A 27872-nucleotide genomic window follows, 5' to 3' on the forward strand; every position below is an offset into this window, starting at 1 on the left:
TATACCTATTCATATCAAAATGTATATCTTAACACCTATGTGGCATAGACTTATGTGAGCATTGGTGTCTTATTTACCCTGAGAGCATTTACTGTTTTAAAAACTTAGGGCTCTCAATATTAGAGCTGTATCAAACTGAAGTGGCAAAGCTTTGTAGAGTGCAAGATGGTGAGACCTCTATAGGAAGAAGTAACCCTTGAATAACTATATCTTCTTTGAGAGATTAGACTAGAGAATCACAAAGCCAGTAGAGAGGATCAAACAGTAATATCTGTTTTCATTTCAGCATCATTTGGGAAAAGTGAAAGTTGCCCTAAAACTCATAATCTTCCCCAATTACAATGCAAACTTCTCATTCCTCTGCTCTTTCTTGTCTCTACCCTTATGGCTACAGAATCACTAAGACATATGCAATGGGTATTTTTGAATAATTAAATCATTTTTTTTCTGTGAAAACAAAATATTAAAAGTAGCCAGAAGTTCAACAATATTACTTACTTCTTGTTGGAAACAAAAAAGAACACAGAGTGATATTTTCTAGGCATATCGAGATAGATATATAAATACAGATATGTGGTAGAGATGTGCATTAATAAACACGTTTTAGAAACTGATATTTTTGGACATTCTAGATCATCACATCAGATGTCTGAACACACATTCTTCTCAAGCACATTACAGAGTCCGAGCATAGCCTCACATCTACATGGACAACTGATTTTTAGTACAGAAGCAGAGGTAATGTAATGGGGTTCAAAGCCATTTTAACAAATGGAGTGGAGCTGAACATTCTTAGACGGTAAGAAAACCATATATGAGAAAATTCTACCTATAACTTGCACAATATACAAAAATTAACTCAAAAGGACATGTACCTAAATCTAAAACCTTAAAACAGGTATAAAACTTTACAGCAAATGGGATAAAATATTTTTGCTCTTGAGTTAGGAATGAAGATAAAAGCATTCCGTCTGGTACAGTGGAGCAGCAATATGACATGGCAGACTTCTAACTTCATATCATGGAGATGATAAGGCAAGTGAAAAAAAAAACAAGCAAGAATTCTATACCCAACATAATTATTGCCCCAAAAGGAAGGTGACAAAGATATTCCTGAGTAAAGCAAGTCACTGATGCTAAGATCTCACTTATACTTACCTGAAATTTCAAGGGAAAGGAAATCACCTAATTTTTGTAGACTTTTGTCTGAATTCCAGAGCTGGTGGGTGTTTTGGTGGTTTTAGATAGGTTCATGCAACTATGGAATTGATTTTAGGGAGAGGATCTGCTGGTCTCCTAATTCTGACATGCTGGTAGCAGCCAGCCTTCCTTTGCCCCTTTGGAGCACATTTTCATCACATACAAATTGGGCCTGATGTTGCTTAATGTTCAGTGCTCACAGAATTTTAACGGGATCAAATGATATAATTTTTTATAATACTTAGCATTTAATTATCTCTTTTTAAAAAAGTAGCAAAAATGATTCTAGGCATTACAAATATGTTACTTTATTTGATTCTCAAAAACTCTGAATGATTATGCACCCCAATGATCCAATTTTGGATATTAGAAAACCAAGGACATTTATTAGTTATCTGAAGACACATGGCTAACGAGCGGAAGACAAAGGATCCAGACCTAGAACCTGACATGCGACTCTTCCTCCCCAGTATGTTGCCTATCTTGTACAGTATGAGATTACGGTCTGGTCTTCTTTCGTCATTTTTTGTATTCTGTCCCATCTCGTAGATATTTCAGGAGTGGTCAATCACTGATAGGCATAAACAGAACCAGAGTTTGTAGAATAGAGGGCAATAATCCAATTAATTCAATTAGAGAATTGAAGAGCCATGGCATAGAAATCACAGAGCAAAAAAGCAAATGGCCTATGTATTTCTCATTTTGATAGTGATTTTTTTTTCTTTTGGGGTTAGGTGCACTGAGTAGCAAATCATCTTTTCTTTTCCACCAGATCTTTAAGATGGAGAACATACCACATAGTATTTTGTTTCCTTTTTGCTACTTTTTTATTATTTTACAAATAATAAAATGCAAATAACAGTTACTGTGCAAAGTCTGGGAACTTTTCTTATAGAGGTGGTTAAAACAGAAGGAAAAACATCTCTGACTTTTTTCAGTTTATGTCACCTTTTATTCCCATTGGTAGCCACAAGAAGCCCATGCAATTGAAACCTCATTTGATATACACAAATATGCTCTGGATCTCTTGCTATAAAAATTGCTCACCCTATACTAGTCTGTCTCCATTATGTTAGCATTAAATAAGCATTATGTCCAACACAAAGAACAATAGCTGCTTTTTATTTCAAATGCCACAGATTCTCTATTTGTTTTTGAAGTAAAGGTCAGTTGGGGGAAAAACAATTCACCAGTCTTGAAATTGGATATGACTGAGTTCTAAAACACTTCTGATTTCATGCTGAAAGTACTTGAGTCTAGATAATAGCTATGCCTGTAAGAATATATCTATGCAGTCAGGAAGTTGGGGTTCAAATTCACCTCTACCACCTACCAGCTTTGTAATAATGGCCCACTCCTGTTGATCTTCTGAGCTTTGGTTTCATCAAGATCTGTAATAATAAGACTTAACTTACCCTGAAAAGTTTTTGTAGAGGTAGACTGCTATACAATTTATAAAGAGTAAATGCAAACTCTCTCTATGATTATTATTAGTGTTATTTTGTTAATGGAAACCAGTCATATGCAAGTTTCACACTTTTTACAATAGTCTAGTAATTGTGCTTTCTATCAATGCCGATTATATTAATGTCATTCTTCTAGAAATTTATTTCCATAGAGAGACCATCCTAAGAGTCTCAAATTCAATTTTCATAATATAGCAACTAAATATGAGTTTGAGCTGGAATAAAACCATTTTGTACTGGAGGACACCCATTGTGCTCATCAGCTGTGTTGGGCACAAAGAGTAACTCCATGAATGAATGGGCAAAATGAACCAGAGAATTGTCAAAGCTACATTTTGCATGAGAAAAAAAATGAGTTTTAGAAATGGACAGAACCAAATTGAAATTCTGATTCTTGTAATTCTGTATATGGGAACATAGGCAAGACATATAATTGAACATTTTTTTCTTCAGTGTTTAAATGGAGATAATAGGAATGCTTAGCACCTATCACATACTCTTTATGCATGAAATACTTTATTAAACATACAGCATTTAATTTTCAGAAAAGCACAATAAAGCAAATTCTATCAATATGTTTATTTCCTCAGTGATAAAAGTAAGAACTTTAGTGTTTAGGTTACTTAACCCAGGTCATAAAGTTATTAGATCGGAGATTTCATGAGACAGTTATCTCATTCTAAAGCCTTATAACTAATTACTATCTAAATGACCAAATGTTATTTGTTGTTATATACTTATCATTATATATATGTATATATTTTTACACAAATATTTTAAATGTCTCTTATAAGTAACAAATGACTATTTTTGTTGTTAAACTCTTTTAAGAAAGAGCCACTGAAGATTTAATAAATTTAACTAATATTGTTTCAGGTCTTGAACTATTATTTCCCCTTAATATGATTCTTTAATCTCTATAAATAATTTTGAAGCAAATATCATTATTTGTTAACTAAGTAGACAGGGAAAAAAACCAAGGAGTCCATTTAATTCAGGAACTTTTTGTGAATCACAAAACTACTAAGCATGAAGTTTGGGACTCATATAAATTAGGTCTTCTGCCTCCAATGTACAGGATTTTTTACTAAGTTACAGTGGGATTTAAACCCTGTTCCAAAGTTGTAAATGTATTATTAAGAATTTTTTTAATAGCACATTGACTAATTTTTCCTTCTACCTTCTTCAAAAATTATTTTTTCCATTATTTTTTGAACATGTGACAAGAACATGATTAATGCATGGCAGGGAAGATGAATAAGTATTTACTTTCCAACAAGCATCTTTTTACAACCCCATGAACATTTTTAATTAGGGATGTGGCAACACTTGATAGATTTTCCAATTTTCAAGTGCCTATTACTGCAGACATCCTGTAATCATAATTTTCTCACCTTATTATTGAATAAAAGATATTTGGATAATACAAATAAAGCTGCCAAAATCTCTTGATTGCTTAATATGACATCAAAGTAAATTGTTGTGGTCCTGGATAGATAAAGGAGAGAAAATCCAGAAATACTATGTCCTAGTACTGTCTTGTTAGCAATAAGCCCAATTGGGAGTTGTTGCTGTTTTAATTTTGGAGGTAAATTAACCCAGAAAAGAAATCAGAAGCTCAAACAAATATTTGCATCTCATCACAGCATAGCTGTTGGTTTTGCTGCATTGGTGAGCATACTGGCAAAACCCCGATTCTTTGGAGTGGTTAAAAAGTAAGACCTACCTAGGTTCAAGTCTGATGTCCATCCCTAATTAGCTGATAAGACATTGGTGAGCTACTTGACCTTTCTGTCTAATTTATAACATGGAAAACAGAGTTACTATGAGAATCACATGAGACAAAGCATGTGAAGCTTAGGATAGTACCTGTTAATGATTGTTATTATTGTTACCTGTCTAGCACAGGCAATTTTCCCTGTTTTGTCTCAGCTTCCAAAAGGTAATAAGGTGTTTACAGTTGATATTACAAATCTTACTGATAATTGGAGGGAGCCTTAGTTAAGCAAGTAGTGACTAAAATTCTCTCAATTTTTTAATAATTTTTATTTTCATGTCTGGTCTTACAGTATTTACTATTTTGTCTTGTGGAGATCTATATAGGGTTCATGGAGGACAGGAGTTTGGGAGCCAAGAAGGGGAATAACTAGGAACTCTTTCTTTTTCTAGAAATTTGTAATCTACAGTGAGACAGACATGAATTTAACTCCAAAGGCAGTACATACCAGTAAGTTTTAAGTAACAGAGAAGCTACATGGTATGTCTAAGGGAAATAAAATGAATCTGCTCCTAGAAGTCTGGAAACAGGCAGAGCAGGATGTGAGCCTTGGAAAACTGGATCAGAAATCATCAAAAAGATATTAAAATGGAGGAAAATCACCAAGTGGAACTTAAGTTTATAGGAAATAAGTTTCTAGAAAACAATTGGAAATCAAAACTAGACAGTGCTTGGTGAAGAATAGTGTGCAATAGAGAGTTAAAAATAGGTCAGTTTTGCCATGACCTGGAAAGCACTCAAATCAAATAGGTCATCCCCCCAGTGGGTGAGCAAAGTCATAAAACCACTTCAGGAAAACATCTACAGAATGTTATGATGTTCCATTTCAAATGTCACTTATGTTTGCAGGTGTTTTCAATTGGTGGCACTTGGGAGCTTCTTGGCGATTTGTTGTCTTTGTAGTTTATGATTTTTTAATAGAAAATTCATGTCAAGTAAGAGATATTTGGGCTGGGTTTGGTAGATCAGTGGTAAAATGCTTGCCTGGCATGTGTGAGTCACTGGATTCAATTCTCAGCACCACATATAAATAAATAAAACAAAAGTCCATCAACAACTAAAAAAAAGAAATTTTTTTAAAAAGTTAGAGGTATGTTTTTAAAGAGAGTTACTCATACCCTGGAGTGTGAAGACAATGGTTTTCTGAGGAGCTATTTTTTTTTTTTTGTCTTTACAGATTGCATGAAATAATTCATTCTGGATGAGTTTTTCTGTTAATATTTCCACTTATAATGCTTGTGTGCTGTAAATACTGTTGAATTCTGTCTTGTCACCTAATGATAACAGTATTGGGTTTCTTTCTTTTTTTTTTTCTAACTGTGGTCTTCTGTCACTCATCCTAAGAATTGTGATAAGAGACTTTCTAGGCTATCTTATAGGAAGAATAAAACTTCTTGGGTTTTCAATTTGTTAGAAATCTCTGAACCAATTGCACATCATGCACAGATTTTCTTTTAGCTACTTAAGCTTCAATCCCTGGAACCTATATTATCTTCTGATACTACCTACAGTGGGGCATACAATGTCAGTTGTTGCTCATGTTCCAAATTGGAAATTTTTATGACATATAAACATTTTCTCTTTGAAAAAAAATATTTTCAAAGTCTTTATTGTGATATATTTCAGATAATCCATGCATATACTCATTTATAGTATAAAATACAATGGTTTTTAATATACTCATAGAATTAGCATTCATTATCACAATCCATTTTAGAATATTTTATTACCCCAGAAAGAAACCTCACATTCCTGTTCATCACCTTTGAATCATCTGTGTTCTCCAGCCATAAGAACCCACTAACTCACCTTCACCTCTACAGATTTGCATAATCAATAAATAGGATCATTCAATATGTTGCCTTTGTAAGTGGTTTCCTGCAATTAACATGTATTCAAGATTAGGCCATGTTGTAGCATGCATGGGTACTTCATTTCCTTTTAATGCTAAAGAATAATATTCCATTATATGGAAAATGGATATATTATGATTTCTTCATCCATTCATTAGTTGCTAGACATTTGGACTGTATCCACTTTTTGTTTATGAAGAAAAATGCTGTTACAAAGATTCACATGTAAGCTTTGGAATGGACATACATTTTAATTCTCTTGGGTTTATATGTAGGAATGGAATTGTTGGGTCAAACTGTAACTCCAAGATTAATATTTGTGACTGTCAGACTCTTTCAAAGTGATCATTCCATTTTATAATCCTACCAGTGTGTCTGATGGTTCCAATTTCTCCACATCCTGCACAACATTTGGTATTATCTATATTTTTCATTATAGATTTTCTAGTGGGTATAAAGTGCTATTTTTTGTGATTTTTATTTCCATTTCCTCAGTGGTTAATGATGCAGAGAAACATTTCATGTGCTTATTGGGCATTTGCTTATGTTCGTTAGAGGAGAATTGTCTATTTAGAAGCCAATATTTAACTGTGTTTCTCAAATGGAATTTTACAAAATAGAACTTAAAAATCTCTAAATTCTTAATAAACTTGAGAATTATTGGATTTTTAATTTCAGTATTGTTATGAAATTAAGTTACGATATGAGGTGTCTACCAAAATTTCATGTGTGAGAAAATGCATGAAAGTTTAGAGGTAAAATGAAAGTCTTAACCTAGTCGGTGCATTAATCCCCTGATAGGGAGTAACTAGGTGGTGACCGTAGGTAGATACAGTGTGGCTGTGGCCGGGGGGTCATGAGGAGCATGACTTTGGAGTATATATTTTGTTCTGTGTCTGCAGTATCTCTCTGCAGTGGCCATGTCCTGAGTTGTTTTCCTCCTCAACATTGTTTTGCCATAATGTTCTGTTTTATTCTGATCCCAGAGTAATGGAGTTAGCAATCTATAGACTGAGGAGTTTTGGGTATCAGGGATAAAACCAGGGGCAGTTTACCAATGAGCCATTTTCCCAGCCCTTTTTATTTTTATTTTTATTTTTTTATCTTGAGACAGGGTCTTGCTAAATTGTTGAGTACCTCACCAAGTTGCTGAGGCTGACTTGGAACTTGTAATCCTCCTGCCTCAGCTTCCTGAGCTACTGGGATTACAGGTGTGTGCTACCATACCCTGCTGGATTCAGACTTTTTAAAGTGTGAGCCCCAACTCATAGCCACAACTAACTGTTCTTGTGAGGTCTTTTGGCCACAGCTGCAAAAATAAACAAACAAAAACCCCTGACTACAACAAATATTAATGTTTTGCCATTATATGCCATGCATATAATCTGAAGAAGACATATGGTCATAGTGTCACTCCCTAACACTCTGTAAGTTCTGAGAACCATAGGGAATTTAATTTCATCATAGTTGAGATTTAATAACTAGTAAAGTGCCTCTAATCTAACAGGTATTCAAAATCATTTGATAGATGAACAAATAATAACATCCTTATTCAAGAGCAGAGGATAGTTTTATCTTTTCCCTTCCCCCAGACCAATTTTAATTTAAAATTGTTAAAAGTGAAAGTTCAATCTTCATCACCTGAAACTTAGCTAAAAATTATTATTAAACAAAATATACTTGTTTTAAGAGAAATAATGCAAATATCAGGCCAACATGACTCAGCCTACACCTTCAATTGCTTTCCAAGTATTCTCTCATTTATTTTTACAAACACACTCAAATGTGGTCTGTCAAATAAACTTTACATTAGCCCCACAACTACCAGTCACAAGCTCATGGTCTGCTGTTGAGTGATTTTGATTTCTTATTTCCTAGATCTTGGTGAGTATAAAGATGTGTTTTAAAGTTTGTGCAGAACTGGAAGATAAATACTAAGCTGCCACCCAGCAACTTGTTTGTTGGTTTTGGTGATTTCTATCTTCCTAGGTATTTGTCTATTTCACGAGGGTTATATAATTTGTTGACCTACACTTATAATATTTTATGATAAATATTTTTATAAGATTGGTAGTAGTACCTTCACTGTCATTTCTGATTTTAGTGATTTGAGTTTTCTCGTTTTTTTTCTTTTTCAGTCTAGCTGAAAGTGTTTGTAAGTGTTGATTCTTTAAAAATATTTTGTTTCTTTGTTTATCTCATCTATTTCATTAACACATTTTCTAAGATTTATTATTGTATTCCTTCTATTTGTATTGGGTTATTCTGTTTCTTTTTCCAGTGTTTTGAGTTTGAAACGTCTGTTGTTTATTTGAGATTTTAATTTATTTTCCTAAATATAGGTATTTATAGCCATATATTTTCTTTAAGCACCACTTTGGCTGAATCCAATATACTTTGGTATACTATGTCTTTATTTTCATTAATTTTCAGGAATTTTTCCAATCCCCTTTATGTTTTATTTTCTTGACTCATTGATCATTTGTGAATGTACTGCTTAACTTCCAATGCTTGCAAATTTTTCAACTTTCCTTCTTATGCTAATTTCTAGTTTCATCCTTTTGTTGTAAAAAAGTTTTTTTTGTTAATTCATTATGTTTAAATTTATTTAGAATTATTTTGTGATATACCATTTGATATATCCTACATGTGCCTTAGAAAAAAAATGTATATTTTGTTGTTTGAGTTCTTCATTACCTCACTAGGCTTCTGTCTGGGGATGTCATCCATTATTTAAAAGTGGAACATTTAAATCCCTGACCATGATTGCCAAATTGTCTATTTCACTCAATTCTGTTGGCGTTTACTTCACATATTTTTAGACTCCACTGTCTATTGTATGTAGTTACACTTTTTATACCTATTGTTGACCCTTTTTATTTTGAAATAGCTCTTCTTATCTTAAGTAATCCTTTTTTAAATTTTAAAATCAATTTAGCATGATGTTATTATAGCTACCACATGTAACTATGGTTGCCATGTGTATAACATATCTTTTTTTAATACTCTACATTTAACCCACTTAGATTTTTGAATCTAAAGATTGTCTCTTTTATACAGTACATAATTTATTTATTTTTCTTCTTTTTTCATACAGGCTTCTAATTGATTACATTCTTAATCCTTTCACATTGAATGTAACTGTCTTTATAGTTAAATTGTCATTTATCATGTTGCTTTTTGTTTCATGTTTCATGGCTTTTTAGTTCTTCTATTTATCATTTCCTACTTATTTTTGCATTAAATAGTTTCTGGTGTAACATTTTAACTCTTCCAATAATTATTTCAATATATTTTTGAGTTGCCTCTGCAGATCTTATAATATACAACTTACCAAAATATACTTTAGATGTATACTAGTTCATTCAAATGAGATTACTCCTGTTTTGCTCTATTTTCTCTTCCTTTTTCCTGCTGTTATTATTATACATAGTTTTTAATTGTTTAACCATATATATATGTATGTATATATATATACATACATATATATAGTCTTAAAAGTATTACTTTATGTAATTTTATTTCTATTAGAAAGCTGAAAATATAAAGGAAAGCAAGTATATGCTTTTAGAATTTATATATATATAATATATATGTACACACACATATATATCTTCTTATTTACTATTTGTGATTTTCTTCTTTTGCTCCTATAGATTCAAATTACTATCTGATTTAATTTTCTAGACTTATGCAATCTGCTTCCACTCATCTTCTTTATATTATTGTCAACTATTTGATTAAAAAAGAGAAAGATTATTGATAAAAAGTGATATTTAGAATAAAAATGTCAATCTATCAAGTTATAACAATTATGACTATGCAGCTATACATATGACAGACAAGAGAATCTTAAATTACATGAAGAAAAATCAAACACATCTGAGGAGAGAGATTATTTAATAACCATGGTAAGGAACATCAATGCCATCTCCTCTCTGTATGTAATTCTTGTGTGCACTGTTTTTTCCATAAGGTAAGAAAAGAAAAAAGGGAAAATCCACATATTTATACTGTCTTTTGTAATTATATACTTACCTTGACTATTCCTTTTCATTTTCATGGGTAGATTCAAATTTCCCTCTGGGTTTTCTTGTCTCTGCTTGATGAACTTCCTTTAATATTTCTTCCAAGACACATTTTCTGGCAACAAATTCTCCCATTTCTTTCTTAATGGGAATGTCTTATTTTGCTGTCATTTTTGAAAGAATGTTTTGCTGGCTATAAGAATAATGGGTCAGTGTTTTGTTTTCTTTTAACATTAAGAATAGGTTATTTCACTGCCTTGTGGAGTCCCTTATCTCTGATGAAACTCAGCTGCTGCACTCTCCTTGGATTTCCTTGATTTCTGACAAGTTATTATTCTTGATGTCTTCAAGAATTTATCTGTATAGTTGCTTTCGGGAATTTCAGTGTGGTCTGTCTAAGTGGAGCAAAGCTTTCTTTACATTTATCCTACATAGAGTTCACTGAGTTTCTGGAATATTTAGATTACTGCTTTTCAAGGAATTGTGGGAGTTTTCAGTCATTTTTTCGAATATATTTTCTGCCCCTTTCCTTTTCTAGTACTATTTTCATACTTCTATTATGCATTTGCTAATGAGCTTAAAGATATCCAATTTTCCCCAACAATTGTTTGGGAATTGTTTTTCTTCATGGTACTCTCCTCACAGAGATTGCATGATTACCATTATCTATCTTGAAAGTTCACAGATTCTGTATTATTCCTATTCAAAACTCCTTTTGAGCTCTTCTCTATTATTTTTCCTTTTATTGTGGTTCATTTTCCATTCCAGAATTGTTTTTGGTTCTTTATAAAAATAATGTCTTTCTATTTATTAATACTCTATCTAATAAACATTGTCTATATATCTTCCTTTACTTTTTTAAGCATGGCTTCCTTGAGTTTTTGAACATATTAATAATGACTACTTGGAAGTCTATGTTAAATTTGACAGCTGGTCCCTCTCCTAGGCATTTTAACTTGCATGCTTTGTTTTTTTTTTTCTCCTATATGAGTAATGTGAGTTATACAATCCTGTTTCTTCTTATATCTCACAATTTTTTGTTGTTGTTGAAAGTTGGAAATTTTATAACATTGTATATTAGTATCTCCCTCTTACAACTCTTTGTTTACTCATTGTTTGATATGGCTAGGCTATTTTATTGATATCTCTCTCTCTCTCTCTCTTTTTTTTTTTTTTTAAGTGCGAAGACATCAATGTTACTCCTTACAATGACCAACTTTGGCATGTACATGGTCACTCTGAAGAGAGTGGTTTTAACAGGGCCTTTTCTGTCTTTTTTTTTTCTTTTTTAAAATATGTTTTTAGTTTTAGATGAACATAATACCTTTATTTTATTGATTAATTTTTATGTCGTGCGGGGGATGGAACACAGTGCCTCACACATGCAAGGCAAGCACTCTGCTACTGAACTACAACCCCAGATTACCTTTATTTTATTTTACTTTTTCAAAGATGTCTTCTTCATTTGGTTTTATATCCACCCATTAGGCTCCGCTGGTTACCAGATTCCTGAGTTTTGATAATGTCCTGAGGTGTACATTACCCAGCAGTTCAATTTAATTTTATTTGGGCAGGGACAGTTTTTGAGGCTGGTATTCTTTTTGTTTCTTTCAGTGATTCTTGCTGCTGAGCAAGCTAACGTACACTTAACCTCATGACTCTTAATTAAAAGGAGCCATGGTCTTGAGACTGCTCATAGGCCTTAGGTTTCACACATTTTGTTACAAATGACATCAGTTCATTTGGTGAAAGCTTTGTAGTCTCTTTTCTTATAAAATGCCTCTCTCCATAAGCAACTTAGTTTTGAGACAAAGCTTCATGTGCTGGTAGGACTGAGGTCTCTGATTTTTATGTCTTACTGCTCCTGTCAGGGGATGTCTGCCTTACTATTGATTGAGGTGGGGCAATTGTTGATTTGGGCCCCGGTATTCTCAGCCTTCATTGACTGAGGAAGAGCCAGTGTTCACAAGTAGAGCTGGACCAAAGAATGGCCCCTATCTTTTCAGTTCCACTCTTTCTGAATTAGTCTCTTCACCTCAGAGTTAGAGAAGAGGAAAGCACTAGGCCATCTGATTCTCTCAGGAAGGTATGGAAAGCCTTGCTTGTGAGCTGAGGCTAGAGGAAGCCTTCCAGACTACTCTCAGAAGCAGCTTTATAGTAAGTAAGAATTTTGTCATTACTCAAACCTAAAATTCCAAATCTTATTTTAAAATCTTTTTTTGCATACATACTATACACAATAAATCATTAACTCATCTTTAGGCATATTGTATAGTCTTTGAAAGGTGTCATTTGGAATCATTTTCTATTTAATAAGCTTCCACTGTCATTTATGAAAACATTATCTCAAATGGAAACAGGGTTTGACAAGTTCATTCAATTTTCCAATACCCATTTTCCCAGAATGGACTCTTAACTACATATAGATAGCCAAGTCCTACACAATAAAATGCATACCTTTTAAAAACTGTATGGCATGAAGCTTTGTCACAGAGGGATGGTGTCAATATTCAAGACAGAAATGAAATATATATTCTTGATTGGTGACTGTGGAAGAGAGAGTTGAAACATTCAAAACTAACAGACATGCTGATGAAAATATTTTCATGGGGGAAAGATGTGCACTTTGTTCTTGCAAAGACTTTAGTCTGATTAACATGCAGATTTCTCTAATAACAAGGAATAGTAACTTAAACTCATCAGCTAATACATTAATAAGAATTATCTAAGGGCAAGGAACTTTGTGAAAGAATCCTAATTAAGCAACTGGGAGCAGCTGCCTACAAATCAGGAAGAAAGTTTAGCCTGGACAAAAGCATGATGCATAGGGTGAGAGATTGGATAAGGGAAGTGAAGTAGATAGAAGAAATTTTAAAAAGTTAGGAGTGTGCAATTGGAAGATAAGTAGAGTTGTTATGACAATAACAGTAATTGAGTTTTCATGAGGAGGCAATAAAGGTTGAAGGGAAGATGATGAGTGTGATACTAGATTTCTGCTTGATTAGGAAAATCAATATGCACCTGTCTATTATGCTCATTTCACTTATACTCAATAACTCATGCATAATAGTTCATACTAAGTATCTTACTCAGGCACATATTCATGTGTGTGTTAACATGTGTGTATATCCCTCTCTCTGTCTGTAGAATTTTGTGCAATGTGAATGTGTGTAAACATATAATCTCCCAGAATGACATCGTATCCTTTTATAGGTTTTGGATTTGGAAAGAGCTAAAATAAAATCCTGGATCTTTTTTGCCTACGAAATATAAGTCACTTCAATTGATTTATTTATTTAACTAATAGAGTTAGTTGTGAATGGTGGTGTTTTAGTCAGCTTTTTCACTGCTGGGACTAAAGGATCTGACCAGAGCAACTGTAAGGAGGGAAAATTTATTTGAGGGCTCACAGTTTCAGAGATATTAGTCCATAGAAGGCTGGCTCCATTCCTCGGGGCTCAAGGTGAGGCTGAACGTCATAGTGGGGGAGTGTGGCAGAGGGAAGCAGCTCAAGTCAGAAAGCTGAGAGAGAGAGATTCCCCTTTCCAGATGCAGATATATACACCAAAGCCATACCCTGATTCCCACCCGCTCCAGCCACACCCTACCACTTCAGTTATCACTCAGCTAATCCCTATCAGGGGATTAATTCACTGATTGGGTTAAGACTCTTCCAACCCAATCATTTCTCCTCTGAACCTTCTTGCATTGTCTCACATGTAAGCTTTTGGGGGACATCTCACATCCAAATCGTAACAGGTGAGTATCAAGCAGTCAGTGCAATGCATAATATTAAAGTATTTAACATATGTTTATTATTCATCTATATGACATGTAAAGATATTATTAAGAAGATGAATGTCGATATATTTAGAGCTGATGAACTACTAAAATAATTCTTCCTTATTGAATATAAGAATTATTTTGTTATTATTTCCTCTTAATATATATAAAGAGATATAATGCTTGATTTTTAATAATTTATTTTAGAATCATTATTAAATTTTATACATAAAAAGGATTATAGAATAATGATTTTGCTTTTTTTTTAAAGGTTGTTGAGTGCGGGTGTACTTGGGTATATTTAAATAGACTTTTGATTTTTCTACTTGATACAACATCCTCACTTAGGTACATTTTTCTCTGGAGTGCTTAAGACTATATAGTTCCCTATAATCATAGTAGGTGGCTGATGCAAAAGAACAGTTTAATTCACAGAGTTATCACTTGAGAGACTAGAATTTTTTTCATATTTCAAAGTATGACTTTTGTGGATCCTGAAGGTGTGGGTATATCAAGATATCCTTTCATATATGATGCAGTGATTATTTGGATCTCTATGTCACATCTGTGTATTATTGCACAATTCCAGGCCTGTGTAGTTGTGAATCACTGAATAACAACGCAATGCTAGTGAAGTCCTGGTGTTGGCCCACTGGTACTGTCAGCCTCAGGAGGACTCAGAGATGCTGAAAACATCCCTTGGGGTGGGTAGCCTAAAAATCCAATGCTAAGAAGGTGTATGGATTGACTTTGATGTTGAACTTTGTGTGCTTCCTAAGGGACAGCCCTGGTCTCACCAGCTAAATACTTTTTGGCAATTTTTTATTGTTGTTGTTTGATTTGGTTTGGTTTTAATAAAGGAGGAGAGGGTAGCAAAGATTATTTATTCCTTTTGCATGGGGGAAGAATCCCACATATTCATTATTTGTTTGTTTGTTGTTTCAAGTTTAGTGTTCTCTTTAAAAGATGAAAGACAAACTCAAAAATTTGTTTTCATCATCAATTACCCTCATTCTAAATCCTAGGTTGGGCTTACATACAAGAGTTATATTATTCTGAGCCTCTGTAGTCATGGACAAGGTGAAATATATGTATATATTTAATTATATATTTTAATAGAATATAGTAATTAATATATTTTAATTACTATACATATATAATTATAACCTTTTTTTCTTATCTCTTATCAAACTAGTTTTATGTGAATGAAAACACAAAACCATATACATGGTATTATCACCTGGGAATGAGTTAAATTGTTTTATTTTCTTCTTTTAACTCAGGTCAGATTTAAGACGATTTATTAAAGTTTGCTTAAAATTGAACATTAGTATAAACTGAAACTCAAATTGGGTTTTAGATGATGATTAATCTTAGGTTTTCTTCCTTCTTCTCCATTGAGTGTCATTATAGTTAATCAGGCACTTGTCAATATCATGGAACTAGATGTAAATTTGTCTTCAATGATTAAAAGTAATTTATTACTTCATTTTCACATTAGATATAATTTTTGTGCTAGAAAATGTTTCAAGCTGTGGTAATAGCTTTAATATAGTCTGTCATCTTCAGAATTATGCTCCCTTCTTGTACTTTGCATTCATTGGATATAACTCAGTTATATAGGGAATGAAGAAATATAAAAATGGAATTTTTTAAAGATTTTGTGTGAAAGAGAATTTATATATATTTGTACATATAAACATATATATGTGTGTGTATTATATATATACACATGTGTGTGTGTGTGTGTGTGTATATATATATATATATATATATATATATATATATATATATATCATACATATGATATATACTTTGGTAAACTTCAAATGCAAAGGTCTACTGTGACCAAACAAGATGTCTAAATGAACTGGTCAGCTAGGAATGGGGAATTGTAGAGTGCCATTTCAGCCAATGGGGGAGTAGGTCAGGCTGCAATTCCTCATGAGCAGGAAGAATAAGTCCTGTGTTGAAATAACTACCAGACTCTCAGAAGAAACCAGATGTGTGTGTGTGTTTGTGTGTGAGTGTGTATGTGTGTGTGTGTGTGTGTGTGTGTGAATTCTATCAATTCACAAAATATTGGCTCAAAATTTGTAAATACTTTACTTCTGCCCTTTCTTTCTTCCCCCACAGAAGGAAAATACATTGGCTAATCTGTCTCAGCAACTTTCTATTTTAGTCTCTATGTGTCATCATAATTATTACATATGTTTACCAGTGTCTCAATAATTGAATATAACCCAAGTCTTAGCTTGAAAATAATACATAATCTATTCCATGTTTATGATGGGCCTATCAATAGTATGATCCCAGTGTTAACATCTACATAGAGTGCATGGAGAGGGCTTAATGGAAAGAATAATGGTTTGGGGTCAGGAAGTTCAGTTTTTATACCCAGCTATCTCCATATATTAGCTATTAGATTTCAAGAAGTTTTATTGAGTTTACTGATCTTTAAATTCTCAATCTACAAAATTACAATAGGACTCTTTATATTGCAGAATTGTTGTGAGGGATAGAACTGATGCATGGATAGGGCTCTTTCATCACATTTGGTTACAATAGAGATTCTCTGGTACGTTTGTTAAATGTCACATTATGAAATCATTCACATTATTTTTAGTAAGAGCTAAGAGCTATCCTGCTTAAATTTACTAATCAAACAAATAAAGCTCTAATAAACTTTAATAACCTTACAGATTCTAAGCCTATTTATAAAACAAAATACTAGATCCATGTGCTTCCACAGTCAGCTTGCATCCATTCAGACATCCATCCATCCACACACCCATGCAACACTCATTCAATCATTAAACAGATGTACAAAGTGCAAACTGCCAAATGCTGGGTAGGTAAAGCCTCCTTAGACATAAAAGTCAATGCTAATCTTTTATTTGTTTTACAATTTTGAAAAAAAAGTAAAAACCTGGTGGTTGAGTTAGAATAAGGTCAGGGTCAAGGAGAGGATGGGGAAGAGAGTGCAGTTTAGATTCCAGGGGTTGACATCTAAACCAAAATATGAAAATGGAGAATTCACCAGCAAAACAAAGAGTGGAGGTAAGAGTGCCTGAAATATAAAGACTTCAGAAAAGAAGAAAGCTCCACGGTGTAGTTCACTGCAGTAAATGAATGAAGGCTGATCGATTTGTGTTGTGTAACAGACATGACTTACAAACATTCCCATGGAGCATGAAGGTGTTCCACAAATCTAAATCAACAACCCTCTCTCAGTCGAACTACCTTGGCATACAATAGGGAACCAATTTACTTTTATATTTTTCTAATTGTTTTTCTTTTCTAATGATTTCTTTTCTAAACTTTTGTTAGGAATAGGCATTATGTTAGCCCAGAATTATAATGCAGGAGGTAATAATAATAATAATAATATTAATAATATAATTATTATAAATCTATAATGCAGCCACCAATAATAATCACTTGGCAAATGTAATTCAGCGACAGTAACAAAATAAAATTGAGACAGAAGATCAACTGTGAAACTGAGAGAAGTTTAAAAGTCATATAAAGAAGAGACTGTACTGAAGAGAATAAAATGCTTATCAATGAAAATGAGACATTCTTTGTAAATGCTCAAGGAGAGAACACTCTGATGAAGCCACCATCAGTAAGACTTGTGTTTACTGTAATAAACAATGACATATGTGGCTAAATGATGACTTCATGTCAGTGATGAGTGTTCCTCCTTCTTAAATTGAAATTCCACTTAAAAGTTTCTGAGGAAGTTGATTTATTCCTTTTGGTTCCCAGAAGGTCAAAATGACTTCACATTTTAAGGATCGGTAATGGAATATGCTTCTACCAGCATGAACTCCTATAGTAGACATAGTGCTAGCATTTTGTTTTAATTTTTATTCATAAATTCAGCATTTATAATGTGCAAGATGGTCTGCTTAGAGCTAGCAAGACAAATATAAATAAAATGCAGTCTTTATCCTGAAAAGTCAACAAGGGAGATCAGCAGGAATATTCACAATCATGTTTGAGAGCCAATATAATAAAAAAAGTAGAATAAATCTGCTAGAGGCAAAAGGAGAGGATGTAACACTGAGAGAGAAGATATAGAAAGTTTCTCAGAAAGAAAAGAGCAACTTCAGTGGAGTTTCTAAATACCTACAAGCTCATAATGTGGTTGTTGATATGGTAAAGAGATCTTGGACTTCTGATCTAGAAATGGAGAACAAAAGGGGTTATTATATGCAAATACTGAAATAAGTTGCATCACTATTACTGGAGTTCAAGGAACAGTGTTAGCTTTTTAGACAGCACAAGTCTTCTTTAAGAATAAAATTTGGTCTGTGCCTTGGAAGGAGTTCTAGGATACAGAACACACACACACACACACACACACACACACACACACACACACACACAGTCATTTTCAAAGACTATCTGATTTGTGCAAAATGGAAGAATGATTAATAGATAAGGAGGAGTGGCTGCTTAGGCTCACATATTTCTCCTTTTTCCTGCTGATGCTATACATGTGCTGTCTAGATTCCATGTGCGTGCCAGATCCCTTATTCTTTTGTCAATTCAAGGGTATGGAACCCACAGATTGCTTCAATCTTTCTGACACCATAATTTTATCACACTCTTCTAGATGTTTCCCTCAGCTTACACAGATGTGTATAAGACCATATATAAGGCGGGCACTCTCTTGACCATATTTTCCCTATCAAGTAACACTGATATTCCATCCTCATTTATGTAAAAATTCTGAAAGTTTTAAGTATTTTCTTTTTCCAGTGTCTCTCTTTCTATTCTTTATTGAGCCCTCCAATCAATCTGTTGTCTTTTTCCCTTCATTGTAAGTGCTATAATCATAATGGACATTGTCAAATAGAATATTTAAGACTGCAAATTCCTCATTCTTGAACTGTCTGCTCATTTAACATTCCATCCATCCTCATGGAATAATTTTCTTTAATTGGCTTTCAGGAAACCACATTTTCCTACCTTCTCTCTACCTCATTTATAACTTTTCCATAATCTTGGCTCATTCCAATTCATATTCTCAACTATTCAACTAAGTACAGACTTAACTTTGTTTTCTAACCCATCTATCATCATTATTGTGTTGATTTTACATTGTTTCATTATTTTAAATTGCTATTCATAAGCTAATGCATCCAAAATTTATATTTCCAATTGAAATTCCTCCTTTGGATTTCATTCTTCAATGCTCAACTGTCTATCTGATATCTACACTCAGGTATCGTACAATAGCAACGTTCAAAATTATCATATCTAAACTAATTTTTTTTTCAAATTCTCACTCTCCAATCTTCTCACCCCAAATATGCTTGTTGTACATGCTTACCCCTCTCAGATTTTATCATCCCTCCATTTGGTAAGGTTAGATACTACAGATTTATTTCTGACTTTCAAAATCCAACATATTCTTTTGATTCTCCTTTTTAGTGTGTTCAGAAAATGCATTGCCTCCATTACCATTCTGGTCCAAGTCAACAATATCTCTTCTCTGGATCATTGCAATAGCCACACAAGTATTTTCCCATCCTCAGCTTAGCTACTCTAAAGTCTCTTACAGTATCAGCCCATTATTTACACTTGAGTCTGATCACTTTCTTTAAATGCCTCAAAACATGAATCAGAAACCTTGAGTGACTGCTTACTTTACTCAGAGTATAAGACCAAACCTGTCCAATGTCATACAAGATCATCCATGATCTAGGACCTCCTTGCTTCTATGACTCTCTTGGTACTGTCACTCTACTCTAGGAGCACTAAAAACCTTGCTATGTCTTGAAATATATCTAATTTTGTTTGCACTCACTTGTCCTCTGCCTGGAATATTTTCTAATGATATTTTATATATATCAATTCTTATATCAAATATCGGATTTTCATTGAGTTCAGTCCTGCCCATCCCTTTGAAAATTCCTTTTCTCCTTTTTTTTTGTCCTACATCATATTCCTCTATAACACTGATCACTATCTAATTGTGTATTTATCTATAGCCATTTATGTATTTATTTGTTTATTGTTTTCATGGAGGTAAGGATTTTCTTTTGTTTGAATCTCCACAAAAGTGTTTGGAACCTGATAGGGATTCAATGAATATTTTAAGGAATAAATGAATGGTCCCATTTTAGTGAGGCTAAAGTGCTACAATAGTGAGATATTATAATAATGTAAGATTACTTGTGTGTAAATTACCTATATCAGAGTATAGTGTGGGGAGTTTTTAGCCTTATGGTGTATGGAACAGAACTGTCACTGTCCATTAGGCAACCATAGGCTCCTGTCAGTGCTCTGGCCTTCTTTGACTATTACAGTTTCTGTCTCAGCAGCAGTGGTCAGCCAGATGGTTTTGCATGGTGCCTGGACTAGCATTAGATCATATGGAATCACACTGTGAGTCAGATGTGCATTATGCTTTTAATTCTCTGTCACTCTTCCTCTTAGGAATCTTGCTGTTTTAACAGAGAGTAAGGATGGGTGGCTCAGAATCTTCAAAAGGCATCCTAATTTATAGATAGGACTTAATAATAGTTTGGTTTTATCATATTTACATATTTTCTATTTGTATAAAAACATCATTTCTTCTAAAATGCTTATTTAATAAACCAATCAAATGATAGAAAGAAAAATATTGAGTAATTAGCAAGCTTTGAATGTGCAAATATGGCAAAATAAGAGACATTGCATGAATAAGTAGATTGTAAAATTCCAACTGGATAAACAAATGATTAAATTTGAGGAAAGGGTAATGTTTTATCCATCCCAGAGTAGAAAATTATTGAATAATGTCGTCTTGGCTTTGTCATAAAGCTTAAAAATACAAGAAAAGATTGAAATAAAATAAAACCTCTTTAACCTCTCCTTCAATTCCTTGAGGCACAGCAAGGTGACTGAAGTTAGTTAACACACGTCCAATTAATGAGCTTCAACACTTGAACATCTGTATTTTGCTCCTCATTTATTTTCCTGCTCCAACAAAAAACTTTTCAATAGTCAAATTGTGTATAATAGGTTCAATTATTACAGAAAGGAGTCTGAAGATCTTTGGAGAAGACTTAGGAGGCAAGGTTGGCTTAAGATTCAATCTCATTTTCTTACTTCACCCATTTCCATTTCTCTTTTTACCAGTGCATTTCTGAGTATAGTCCTACACATTGCAGATCAAAATGAAGGGAAGAGCCAAGGTAAAGTTATGATATAAAGAATAGCACCAGAGTTTGCAGACCACTGACTGAAGGCTGACCCAGTGCAGTGGTTAGAGAGCTTGAACAAAATTGCCAGGAATTGAAAATACTTCCAGATGTGTCTGCAGCTCACCTAAAGGTGGACAGCTGACACCGTTTCCTGATTTTCAACATGGTCTTACATCCTGTAAATCCTTTTTTGATACCATTTATCCTTTCAGAAATTGCCACCTTTATGCCTTCCACTCATTTGTGCTTAAAATCCCAAATAAAATCCCAGCTCCCCATGTAGCTTTTTTAAGTTGTTGGAGCCAACATCATTCATCCTGTCAAGCTCTTGTCAACATTGGTTTTTCAGTTGCACAATTAGCATTTGGTTATTAAACCACTCTTTTCTAGTTTCCTGAGGCACAAAATTAGCTATTTATTACACACATGCAGTCTTGTCCTCAACCATGACTTCATATATGTGTAATGTGATCCCCTTAACATAGTTAGAGTTTACCTTATGTGTTTTGTGATACTCACAGAATTTGGTATGTGTATCTATGTGTAAATTTTGTAATTTTGGAAACCATGTGGAAAAGAAATGTTCAAATTATGTAAGAGCTTGCCTGCATGTGTTTTGAAACGTCTGCTCTTGCTGATGAATAGTTTTCATTCAATAAATATCCAGCTGTAACAGCTAAAATTAACATGTCTTTCTGTAACATTAACTGGACTGTTCCATAAGACTGCACTGGAGTGGAATACAGTATTTGCCAAATTTAGAATCTCTAGGAAAATGGGGCACTTACTTTGTAAACTCAACTGATGAGGCACCCGTGTGCCAAAGATCATATTTTCTTAAATTTGTAAGTGCTGCACAATTATTATTATTATTATAATGAAGGCTTTCATTTATTGATGTGCTTCCTAGTGACCAGTTAAAATATGTACACGTGTTATGCCATATCACTGTGAAATAGGTATAACTGTTAAATTGATTTTATAAATGAGGAAACTGAGGCCTATACAGAATATAAAAGAATCAGAAATAGAACTCTGTCTGCCTTATACCAAAGTTCATGCATTGATATATTGAAAACTTAGCCAATTAAAACAAGATAACAATAAAGTAGTCTCTGTGAACAGATATAATCTAGAGTTACCTATCAGGTTCAAATCAATGAGCTCTGTCACTGCCTTTGGCAAGAATTCCACGTACCCATACCCTCTTCAGCTAGAAACCTGTAAATCTCAGGTAGGGCACCCCTCTTTTGTCCTGCTTTTTGGTTAGTAGAGTACTTGATTGTCAAGAGTTTTTGCAATCACTATGTCTAGTGCTTAATTTGCTGTAACTATACTTGATTTCATCTTTGAATTGCTGGATTTCAGATGAATCTCAGCCTCATTCCTTACAAATATATCTAAGGTATACTGAGATTATGCTGGCTCAGAGTATTCTAGTTACATCTTCCTATGAGTCTCCTCTTCTGCATCCTTCTTCCATGCTTAAGATCCTTTATGATTATATTGGCATCACCTGAATCATGTAAAATAATATCCCTACTTTAATATCAGCTGATTAGCAAATTAAATTCCATCAACAACTGTAATTCCATTTTGCCATTGCCAAGTAACCTATGTTATACATAGATTTCAGGGATTAAGCCAAAGACATCTGTTATTTGGGAGGGGTTAAACAGATACTGTGCTTATCAAAGAAAATAAATGGGAAATTATATCACAGAAAAAAAAATCTATGAGAAGAGAAGCACAGAGTATGAAAAACATAAATTATATCAAAGCAATAGTCCTTGATAAAAATCCTACCTCATGTTCCTTGAAAACATTGTACAAATGTTGCAGATAACTTACACAATTTCAAGAACATATGAATATTTACTGCAAGTGGCTTCAATTAATTTGAAAGTAATTTATAAAATGTTAATAAATAGGGAAAAAAGCAAGAAAGAGACCTCAAATGCTATTGACCCAAACTGGAATTAGCAGATTTACATAATCTGAAGTCGGAGTCCTTATTTTCACTTGTCACTTGGATACATTGTTCACCTCTTAGAATTGGGCTCTCTAATCAATACTCAGGGGGTAAGGTTTTGGCCCTCATGCCCAGGCATACACAGTACACTTGTTTAAGGTTTAGCTAAGAAATAAAATTTCTTGGCAACAGCCAAGAAATAGAGCATTAGGTATTAAAATGAAGATTGGGGAATTATGTTTTGGTGGACTACAGATTTTCAGAGTACTTTCACTAAGAGACTAAAAATTACCTTCAGATAGTGTTAAGCAAGTTTAAGAACTGAATTCCCAGTGTTCACCAAGGAGAGAACCCTCAGGTATTAGAGTTTATTTGTTTGAAATATTTTCCTCTTTAAAATTAAATTACCTAAATTCTACTCTAAGTAGAAGATCCAAGTAAGTTTTATTTCCTCCAGGAAAATGATCCAAATTTTGTTTTTAGTAATATTGTCCATAGCTTACTGTTTAGATCAATCATGCATCAAAATCTATTACCATGTAAACATTCTACAATCTTACGGCAAATTCCCACTTTACTTATGTGCTCTTCAAAGACCTCTTTTTGTAAAGTCCTTTTGTTTCCAACCATAGTGATAGGTGTAGGTGAAAACAACTGAAGGAACCAAGTCAAATAGGTATACCTCTTTTGAGTCAACTGATATTTCAAATGCAATGATCACCTAAATATGTTTATATCTTTGATTGTTGCAATTTTTGAAAGTATTGATGACTATATATTATGTTCATATAAACTTAAGTCTTACATAATAATTGCAATAAATAAGAAAACTAATTTCACAATTACTACTTGCTAGAAGCCACCTTTTTGCAAATATTTTCCATTCATTGTTCCATAGAATCTTTATAAAAGCTGTAGATCATAGATCACTGTGAAGATTAAATAAAGAAATTTTTATGAAATCCTCCTTCCAGTGTCTGATCGATGATTGGCCTTCAAAAATAGAGAATTACTTTACCTTATATTTTCAGCATTTTATCAAACTGAGAATTCAATAGTTTTAATGTCACAGTTTTTTGGTACTTAATTAAAATTAATAGCCTGCCAATAACTAAGAAAATATTATCAACAGCGTCATAAGTTATTCTGACCTAGTGTGGCTCAGCATCTTCCCCTTGGATTCTACTTGGTATGCACAGGCAATTGCTACATTTCCCAGGAGTAGAGAGCTTGCTTAATTTTGTTCCTATGGCATCAAAATTATTCCACAATGAGAATTTTTAAGTGAGGGGACTTGGGTGACTGAATTATAATGACCAGACATTTCAAAGCATCCACCAAAGCAATCTGAGCTTTGAGAAAAAAAGCAAAAGATGTTAATGAAATGGTCTCCCTATGGAGAGAAACACAACATGAGAAGAGTCACATTTTCTTTGTATTTTAAAATAAAGCATTTGCAGAAGGCCAATTTGCCAAAGTCCAGAACACTGGCAAAGGATGTTATTCTTTTGATTTGAAAGAAATAACAATTAGGCAGTGGAAGCCTACCAGCATATCTCAGGTAGGTGCATGTCAGAGAGACCTGCTTAAAGGAGCCAAGAAATAGAGCAGGGGTACAGGGGATGCATACAAAACCTGAGGCAAGTAACAAACAAGTTTGAGTAACTTGGAAAAAATGTGGCATGCTCTAGTCAAACTTGAAAGAAAATGGGTATTTCTTTAATTTTTGACATTAAGTATAGCAATTGCCAGCATTATTCATCAATTACCAAAGCAAATTTGTGGAATACAACTTGGGGTGCTGTTCTTCAAAGTGCTCCTCCATTTCTGAGGATTTAGTAGTATACCCTTTGGCCAAAATCATCATAGAAGTCCCACCTGTGATTTCAGGGTAAACCTGAATACTAATGGTGATGAAGAGAAATACTGCTCTTGGACAGTCATGCATGGTGGGCTTCCACACTAACTTGTCCAGAGAATTGAGATACTGCAGGACTGAAAAGGAAACAGTGGAGGAGGATGCCAGGTGTTTTACTCCTTTGCATTCCACATTTATTTTTGTAAGTTGAACTATCAAATTTGAGTCCAGACTTTGTTAGACCCCTTGGGTATATTTTAAGTGTACTGAATCTATTTACTTGGTTTCATCTTGTCCCTGACCCATTTCCTGCCACATCTCTGCAAAGTAGGGGCAAAATTTCAAAAGCTTATTTCAATAAAATGGTATAAGGAAAAGTAATAGTTTCACATAGTAAGAAAATCACTCATGTAATATCTAAATACAAGTATTTAAGTATAATAATATTTATCTTTAGGTGACCAGGAATGAAATAGTTTATTTTTTTAGGTTGTTTTGACTTCTCATTCTACTTAGTTTTACTATGCTATTCAATAAAATAATAGCTGTACCCAAAAAAGAAAAATGTTGAGGAACCATTTATTGTCAGAAGACAATAAAAGTGTAACCAGTCTAAATTGAATGAAAAATGTTATCCTTCTGTCATTTATCAATTTAATATTTCATTTAATTGTCAATAAATAAACTACTAACAATAAAAATAGCATCATTAAAGATTTACAATGATATTGTAATGGCCAAATCTTTGTCATTGATTTTTTTTTTAAATTTAATTATCAATATTAAAAAAACTGTGTATGCGTGTTAGATACTATAATTTTACAATTTAGAACAATAAAGCACAGTGTGGTTTGTAATTCGTGCTTAGGACCTCTTGAGTGCTCAATAGTCAGGATTCGAATCTAGAAAGTGCAAAACCTAATGACCATATTCTAAAGCCTCTCACTCATTTAGGAGAGAATTGTCTATTCCACTTTTCTCATGTAGGAAAAAGGAATCAGGGTGGGGAACTAATACTTAACAATGTCCACTAATCACTGAGGCACCGTTTCATTCTGGTGCCTTTTAAGTTTTCTTCATTAAACAAACATAAAATACATGGTATATTCCAAATGATGGTGTTCACGTGCTTTGCAGGATGAACTCCTGTAATCTATGTATAAACTCTGGGGTAGCTTTGGTTCATACCCATTTGCCAACTAAAGAATCTTCAATAAAAGAAACTTGGGTGATTTAACAAAATTATGCCACTGGTAAATGATGAGATGCATAGTTGCCCATAGTCTCTGTGAATCTCATTACTGATCCATTGAGGTAGATGGTTTCTAGACTCAGAGGAGACTCTCACCATAACTTGTGTTTTAACCAAGAAAAGTTTGGCACATGACTGTTAGTGAGTGATCATTCCTGTTTTTCCTATCTTCTGGGGCTGTCACTACAAATGAGTTCTTTTTTTTTTTCCAAGAATCACAGGGCTAACATTTTTTTTTTTTTTGGTCACAGAATCACTAAACTATTCTTCATAGTTCCTTTGAAACAGTAGGGCTCTTCTATGCCAGAACAGAGGAAAACCAGTTAGATAGTTATATATGTATACATATTATACATGATGACAACAGGCTGATCCTTGAGAGGTTTTATATCAGCTTCTCCAGCAGAAAAAAAATTCAAAGATTAAAGAGTGATTTCAATAAGATGTAAAATACAAAATCTTATTTCCTATACCCATTCTTTGTACGACTGATTGCAAGCCTTAATATGACAGGAATTTTGAAATTCTGAAATTAAAAATTGCAACTAATGGAATCTAATACCAAATTTGTTCTTTAAAAAGTTGTATTTCTTTGTGTGTTTTTAAAAATAATTCATCTCAATTACTCTTTTTCTATAAAAATGAGGATATTAGTTTAGTAATTTCAAAAGGTGCAAGTAATCAAAGAAGCAAGTTTGCAGATGGAAACTAAGTAGTAAAAGTGCTACAGAGATGTGGAATATTGAGCAGAGAGGAATTCCCAGTGAAACCAGAACTGGACAGGCTTTAAACTGTTTAGTTGGGTCCACTGTCATGGTTAAATGAAACTATAGCCACTGACCACAGTAGGTCAAGGAGCTAAATTTCTAAGAAATTCTACAGGTTTGTCTGTATGTCTGTCTTTCTTTTTTCTCTTTCTTTCTTTCTTTCTTTCTTTCTCTTTTCTTTTTTCTTCTTCTTTTTTTAAAGATGTTGACAACAGAGATGACTGGTTAGCCATTCCTGCCAAGTGAAATAGTCATTTTTTTTCAGTTAATCTCCAGAAAATTAATAGTTCCAGAAAATTAATCACTTTGTATAATCCAAAAATATACATAACGGTTAAAATGTTTGCTCAGCATGATTTATTTCCATGATGGATTGGAAAAATACCAAAATAAAATTATTTAATGCAAATGATTATACACTGGCTTATTTAAAATAAGCACATGATGTGACATATGTGCCCCTGAAATCAGATTTATGGGCACATCATTGTTTAAGAGAAACAAACATTTTGACAGTACAATCTGACAGTCAGGCAGTCGGCTCTAGGAGAGCAAGTATGGGGATTGCCTTACAGCTGTCGCTCTAGCATCCTTATGAAGTGTCCCCAGGCTGTTCAAATCAATCTATCTCCTCCATGAACAGCTCCACGAAAAAATTTAGATGCCAGAAGTTCACCTTTTCAACGCACCATTCTTTTCTGTGTAATTATCTCA

Source organism: Urocitellus parryii, chromosome 1 (assembly GCF_045843805.1).
Source record: "Urocitellus parryii isolate mUroPar1 chromosome 1, mUroPar1.hap1, whole genome shotgun sequence".
Lineage (NCBI taxonomy): Eukaryota > Metazoa > Chordata > Mammalia > Rodentia > Sciuridae > Urocitellus > Urocitellus parryii.